Raw genomic sequence first — 7,500 nt, 5'->3', positions numbered from 1 at the left:
TCTGGGAATATTCTGCATCACTTCATCCAACTCATTCCAGAACTTCTCCTTCTCTTCAGGTTCACATCCCACCTGTGGCGCATAGCCACTAACAACACTGAGCATCACACCTTCAATTTCCAATTTCAGACTCATAAGTCTATCTGACATTCTTTTCACCTCTAGGACGTTCCTTACAAACTCCTCCTTCAAGATGACTCCTACTCCATTTCTCTTCTTGTCAGCACCATAATAGTATAACTTAAAGCCTGCTCCTAAGCTTCTAGCCTTACTACCCTTCCACCTGGTCTCCTGGACACACAGTATATCCAGCTTCCTTCTCTGCATCGTGTCCATCAACTCTCTACCTTTTCCTGTCATAGTCCCAATATTCAAAGTCCCTACTCTCAGTCCCAGGCTCTTTCCTTTCCTCCTCTCTCTCTGCTTCCGAACACGCACTCCTCCTCTTCTTCTTCTTCTTTTTCTTCGACCCACAGTAGCCCGATTTCCATTAGTACCCTGTAGGTCATCAGTACCAATGGCGGTCGTTGTTAACCCGGTCCGCGACCCATCCGGTATGGTATAGTTATGGTTGACTCGCATGTTTGGTTTTGGCAAACGTTTTACGCCGGATGCCCCTCCTGACGCAACCCTCTGCATTTATCCGGGCTTGGGACCGGCACAGGGAGACACTGCTCCGTGCCCCCCCCCCCCCCCCCCCCCAAAGGCAGGCTTGGAGAGACACGGGCCAGTGCCGCCCTGAGGCTGCATTACCCTCTCTTTCTTACATTTATTATAAAAATATGCTTATCTTCCTTTTAGCTCATCACACATGTCTTTATGATTTTCAGTCCATGCCTCAGCCGGCCTGAAGCTCCACTGATGCGCATGTGCGGATGCCTCTATCTAGCGGACATAAAATAAAGACAATCATTCAAATGTGAATGAGTCGGCGTGATGCTCCGGGATGTGTGGAGCTCAGGGAGCTCCACGAGTGAGGGAGTTAAGTTAGGGCGGGGGTGCAAGTAGGCTCTAGGATTCCCCGAGTCGGGGCGAGCGATGGGTTTAGAGGCGTATCGCATTGAAGATAATGGCCGCATATCCTTCTTGGACTTTTCTAAAGCCTTTGACTCGGTCGAACATCCATTTATCATAGCAACGCTCGAACATTTTGGATTTGGTTAAATATTCAGGAATGTGATCCGTGGGCTCTATGAGAATATTCATAGCTGTGTCACCCTGCCAAGCGGCACCACTCCGAGCTTCCATGTTGATGTGGGAATCCCCCAAGGTTGCCCCATCTCACCCTATTTATTTATAATTGCTACCGAAATGCTAGCCGTTTATGTTGAAAAGAGCAACGATATCCAAAAGTTAGACGTGCTGGGGACTGAAATTGTTATTAGCCTGCTGGCAGATGACACAACCTTAGTTTTGAAAAATGAACATCAAGTCCCAATAAGTGCCGAAAACAACCAAAACATTCTCCAAGGCTTCAGGATTGTCATTAAACTTAAAGAAATGCAAACTTCTTGCGCTGCATGACTCGCCACTAAAGGAAATCAGCGATGTTTCCATGAAATCAGAAATAAAATACTTGAGCATTTTCCTATCCAAGGACCAAACGTTAAATCAATCCAGGAACATTGAATCTAAACTGAATCAAAGTAAAGCTTAATTCTAATATATGGCTCCAGAGAGATTTATCAATATTAGGCCGGATATATTTGACTAAAATGGATGTGTTTATCCAGATGTATATACCCAGCGTATTCCAATGCTGCTCCAAATCAACTCGTAAAATCTGTTAACCAAATCAATTTCAACTTTATCTGGAGGAACAGACCACACCATCTAAGAAAAATCACATATGGTGAAAGAAACAAGTGAAGGAGGGCTGAAAGTGATAGAGTCGGACTGCTTGAATGGGACATTGAAGGTGAACTGGTTGAAATCCTGGATCAAACCTCATCGTTCTTTCTGGTATTGTACTCCAAACTACTTATTCAACAAAGTCGGCGGCCTGAGTCTTCTGCTTATCTCTGACTTGGATATCAACAAGATTCCTGTCAAATGTTCAGAGTTCCATAAACAAATATTATTATACTGGAAAATGATATACGTACACAATTTCTCACCACACAGTATAATAGTTTGGAACAATCGATATGTACTGCAAGGCAACAAACCTCTGTTTTACAAGGAATGCTTTGAGAAAGGTATATGGTCGATAATTGACTTGATGGATGACACTGGCAGTCCTCTGGACAATGAGCAGTTCTGTACTACACACAGATTCAAGCCTCCCATATTAGAGTTGCTAAAGTTACGAAACGCACTGCCTCGACAATTTGTATTCCTGACCAAAAATATAATGACGCACCGAACCGTACAACCACAGTTACCCCGACTATCACTCCAGGGAATCTCAATTGTGGACAAAAAGCGCGGCAACTCCTTTATTAGGAAATGTTTCACAGGAAACTTATTCCCTGGACGTCAAAAAAAAAAAAAAGGATATTTTAAATAAATTTGATGAGGAATCGATTGCCACGCTGCGAACCATGTATCTGACTCTACCCATACCCCCAAGGCAAAAGAGACCCACTTCAAAATTATGACTGACATCTACCCATCTAAGGAATTATCGAGGGTACGCTTTAATTTTGAAGATAATATTTGTACATTTTGTGAAGACAACATTGAAACCACTGACCATATATTTTTTCTCCTTCTCATTCCATCGTCACCAGTTTCCTTCTCAAAAGATGATATAACATTCTGTTTACTTATAAGCAACATAACAGATGAACTCTGTGTCAATGTTCTTTTAGGCCTGGCCAAGTTCTTCATTCACAAGAACAGAATGCAAAAATGCTCCCCAAATTTTAATGTCTTCATAAACGATTTTGAAATATAAAAAAAAAAAAAAAAAATCCTTAAAACTTATGGAAAAATCCAAAAACTAAAAAATATAGTTACCCATGTCCGAGGTTCCTTTTTTTTTTGGTAAAAAAAAAAAACAAAAAAAAAAAAACAACTTGATTACATGTTACATTCCCCTTGCAATTTTTTTTTTTTTTTTTCGTTTTAATTTCTTATTTGTCTATCTATTGATTTAATTACTTCCTTTTAATTTCTTTTTTTGTCTCGCACTGTAAATTTCTCACAAACCTGTAACACTATTAACTTCTCATTACATACAGAACAAATGTCCTGATGTCCGTTGCTTCCTCATCCCTGGTTGTTTCATTGACATTCAGTTCTACCTTGCTATGTTTATTTGTACATTTGTATATTTGGGTGTACTATTTATGTTCAATTAAAAACAGTTTGATGTCTGAGATTCCTTGTGAACCGCCAACTTAATTACATGTTATATTCCCCTCACAATTTTTTTTTTTCGTTTTTAATTTTATTTTTCTATCTATTTATTTAATTATATCCTTCTAATTTTCTTTTTTTGTCTAGCATTAAAAATTTCTCGCAAACCGTTAACACTATTAACTTCTGATTACTTACACCACGAATGCGCTTATGCCCCCCCACCCATCCCGCTTTTTCCGTACGGAGGCAGACACTGAGATCGAAAGCAAATGGGTGTCATTGAAATGCAGTAACAGGGTGATAACAGCCGTGTTCGAAGTGTGTAGGGGCTTATAGGAGAGCAGAAGCACGTCACGCAATTCACCTGAGTTCGGAGGATCGGGAGTACCAGGGCCCATAGCGGAGAAGCGGAAGAGCGGAGTTATGTGTCTCTTCTCAAAGGCGGGGAAGCTGGGGGGCAGCAGGACCCCTTAGACCGGCTAAGGTGAGCCTACTCCGGACAGAGATCACCCGGAGTTATGACTGGAGCTCCCGGACCTCTGGGCACACACATATGTGAATGACTGGATGAGCTAATGTTGGTTTGGTTGTGGATACGTTTCGGCCAATGCTATCAGCACAGCGATGATGAGTTCAGGTGTGTCTGTGTGTGTTTGTGTGTTTGTGTGTGTGTGTGTGTGTGTGTGTGTGTGTGTGCGTGTGTTTGTGTGTGTGTGAGAGTTTGTTTTTGTGGGTTGGGGGGGGTTCCCGCGGACACGGAGTACCAGGGCCTGGAGCGGATGAGGTGAGGAGCGGAGGAGAGCAGAAGCCCGGACCGTGATTCGCTTGTGTCCAGCGGCTCGGGAGTTCCAGGGCCCGAAACGGAGGAGCGGAGGAGCGGAGGAGCGGAGGAGCGGAGGAGCGGAGGAGCGGAGGACAGCAAAACCCCTTTCTGCAATTCGCCTGAGTCCGGCGGATCGGTAGTACCTGGTTCCGCAGCGGATGAGCGGAGGAGTGGAGGAGATGTTTCTCTTCTCAGAGGCGGCGAGGGGGGGGGGGGGCAGGACCCCTTACCCTTATCCCCCCCGGACGTTTGAGTGGAGCTCCCGGACCTCCGGGCACGCACATGCGAATGACTGGATCACAGGGAGTGCCAGGGCCTGGAGCGGATGAGCAGAGGAGAGGCGGAGGGCAGAAGCCCGGCCCTGTTCAAGAGTTCCAGGGTCCAAAGCGGGGGAGCGAAGAAGCGGAGGAGGGGAGGAGAGCAGAAGAGCAAAAAACTGGCCCGGAATTCACCGAAGTCCCGCGGATCGGGAGTTCCAGGGCCCGGAGCGGAAGAGCGGAGGAGCGGAGGAGAGGAGGAGCGGAGCAAAGCTAAGCCCGTCTTAACAACAAGGAAATTACAGATGAGGCTATAATTTCTAATGAAAACTTTAAATTCTATAGCCACGTATACACTTCGACATTGTCAAAAAGCGATTGTGACTCCTTTCCATTAAATATTCCTCAATATATCCCAAAAATAAACAACAAACAATATATGTTTGTTTATATATGTTTATATATAAACAACAAAAAATATACAGTTTGATGTCTGAGATTCCTTGTGAATCGCCAACTTAATTACATGTCGTATTCCCCTTGCATTTTTTTTTTTTGGTTTTAATTTCATTTGTCTATCTATTTATCTAATTATTTCCTTTTAATTTCGTTTTTTGTCTAGCACTGTAAATTTCTCACAAACCTGTAACACTATTAACTTCTCATTACATACAGAACAAATGTCCTCATGTCCGTTGCTTCCTCATGCCTGGTTGTTTCATTGACATTCAGTTCTACCTTGCTATGTTTATTTGTACATTTGTATATTTGGGTGTACTATTTATGTTCAATTAAAAACAGTTTGATGTCTGAGATTCCCTGTGAACCGCCAACTTAATTACATGTTATATTCCCCTCACAATTTTTTTTTTTTCGTTTTTAATTTTATTTTTCTATCTATTTATTTAATTATATCCTTTTAATTTTCTTTTTTTGTCTAGCATTAAAAATTTCTCGCAAACCGTTAACACTATTAACTTCTGATTACTTACAGCACGAATGCGCTTATGCCCCCCCACCCCCCACCCCCCCGCTTTTTCCGTACGGTGGCAGACACTGAGATCGAAAGCAAATGGGTGTCATTGAAATGCAGTAACAGGGTGATAACAGCCGTGTTCGAAGTGTGTAGGGGCTTATAGTAGAGCAGAAGCACGTCACGCAATTCACCTGAGTTCGGAGGATCGGGAGTACCAGGGCCCATAGCGGAGAAGCGGAAGAGCGGAGTTATGTGTCTCTTCTCAAAGGCCGGGAAGCTGGGGGGCAGCAGGACCCCTTAGAGCGGCTAATGTGAGCCTTCTCCGGACATAGATCACCCGGACTTATGACTGGAGCTCCCGGACCTCTGGGCACACACATATGTGAATGAGTGGATGAGCTAATGTTGGTTTGGTTGTGGAAACGTTTCGGCCAATGCTATTAGCACAGCTATGATGAGTTCAGGTGTGTCTGTGTGTGTTTGTGTGTTTGTGTGTGTGTGTGTGTGTGTGTGTGTGCGTGTGTTTGTGTGTGTGTGAGAGTTTGTTTTTGTGGGTTGGGGGGGGTTCCCGCGGACACGGAGTACCAGGGCCTGGAGCGGATGAGGTGAGGAGCGGAGGAGAGCAGAAGCCCGGACCGTGATTCGCTTGTGTCCAGCGGTTCGGGAGTTCCAGGGCCCGAAACGGAGGAGCGGAGGAGCGGAGGACGGCAAAACCCCTTTCTGCAATTCGCCTGAGTCCGGCGGATCGGTAATACCTGGTTCCGCAGCGGAGGAGCGGAGGAGTGGAGGAGATGTTTCTCTTCTCAGAGGCGGCGAGGAGGGGGGGAGAGGGACAGGACCCCTTACCCTTACCCCCCCCGGACGTTTGAGTGGAGCTCCCGGACCTCCGGGCACGCACATGCGAATGACTGGATCACAGGGAGTGCCAGGGCCTGGAGCGGATGAGCAGAGGAGAGGCGGAGGGCAGAAGCCCGGCCCTGTTCAAGAGTTCCAGGGTCCAAAGCGGGGGAGCGAAGAAGCGGAGGAGGGGAGGAGAGCAGAAGAGCAAAAAAACTGGCCCGGAATTCACCGAAGTCCCGCGGATCGGGAGTTCCAGGGCCCGGAGCGGAAGAGCGGAGGAGAGGAGGAGCGGAGCAAAGCGGAAGCCCGTCTTAACAACAAGGAAATTACAGATGAGGCTATCATTTCCAATGAAAACTTTAAATTCTATAGCCACCTATACACTTCGACATTGTCAAAAAGCGATTGTGACTCCTTTCCATTAAATATTCCTCAATATATCCCAAAAATAAACAACAAACAATATATGTTTGTTTATATATGTTTATATATAAACAACAAAAAATATACAGTTTGATGTCTGAGATTCCTTGTGAATCGCCAACTTAATTACATGTCGTATTCCCCTTGCATTTTTTTTTTTCGGTTTTAATTTCATTGGTCTATCTATTTATTTAATTATTTCCTTTTAATTTCTTTTTTTGTCTAGCAATGTAAATTTCTCACAAACCGTTAACACTATTAACTTCTGATTACATACAGAACGAATGTCCTTATGTCCTTTTCTTCTTCATGCCTGGTTGTTTCATTGACATTCAGTTCTACCTTGCCATGTTTATTTGTACATTTGCGTGTACTATTTATGTTCAATTAAAAAAAAAAAAAAAAAAAGAATGAGAGGCTGAGAAAATCTCCATGTCTCTCTCTCTCCCCCCTTAATGCCCCCCCGCTTTTTCCGTACGTTGGCAGACAATGAGATCAAAAGCAAATGGGTGTCATCGTAATGCAGTAACAGGGTGATAAAGGCCATGTTAGAAGTGTGTATGGGCTTATTTTACAGGCTTTCCCCTGGTACTCCATGGATTACCAGGGGCGTTTCTGCCGTGAAGCTGAAAGGAGCTGTTTCGGTGTTCCTGTTTATAAATCCACTCAGCAATGAGGTGAAAAGCACATCGGTATCGATATAATTCGGTAACAGGGCGATAACATCCATGTATTCCGCTCTGGGCCCTGGTACTCCTCGGGGGGGTGAACGCCGGGCCGAAGTAGTCCTGGTACTCCATGGAGTACCAGAGGCCCGCCGCAGTGAGAGTAAATGGAGCAATTTGGGTGTTCAATTGTAAAAAGCGGCCTAAAAT

The sequence above is a fragment of the Fistularia commersonii genome, unplaced genomic scaffold (assembly GCF_037954325.1).
Source record: "Fistularia commersonii isolate RoL2024-O1a breed Wild unplaced genomic scaffold, RoL_Fcom_v1.0 HiC_scaffold_39, whole genome shotgun sequence".
NCBI lineage: Eukaryota > Metazoa > Chordata > Actinopteri > Syngnathiformes > Fistulariidae > Fistularia > Fistularia commersonii.
This window is presented reverse-complemented; position numbering follows the sequence as displayed.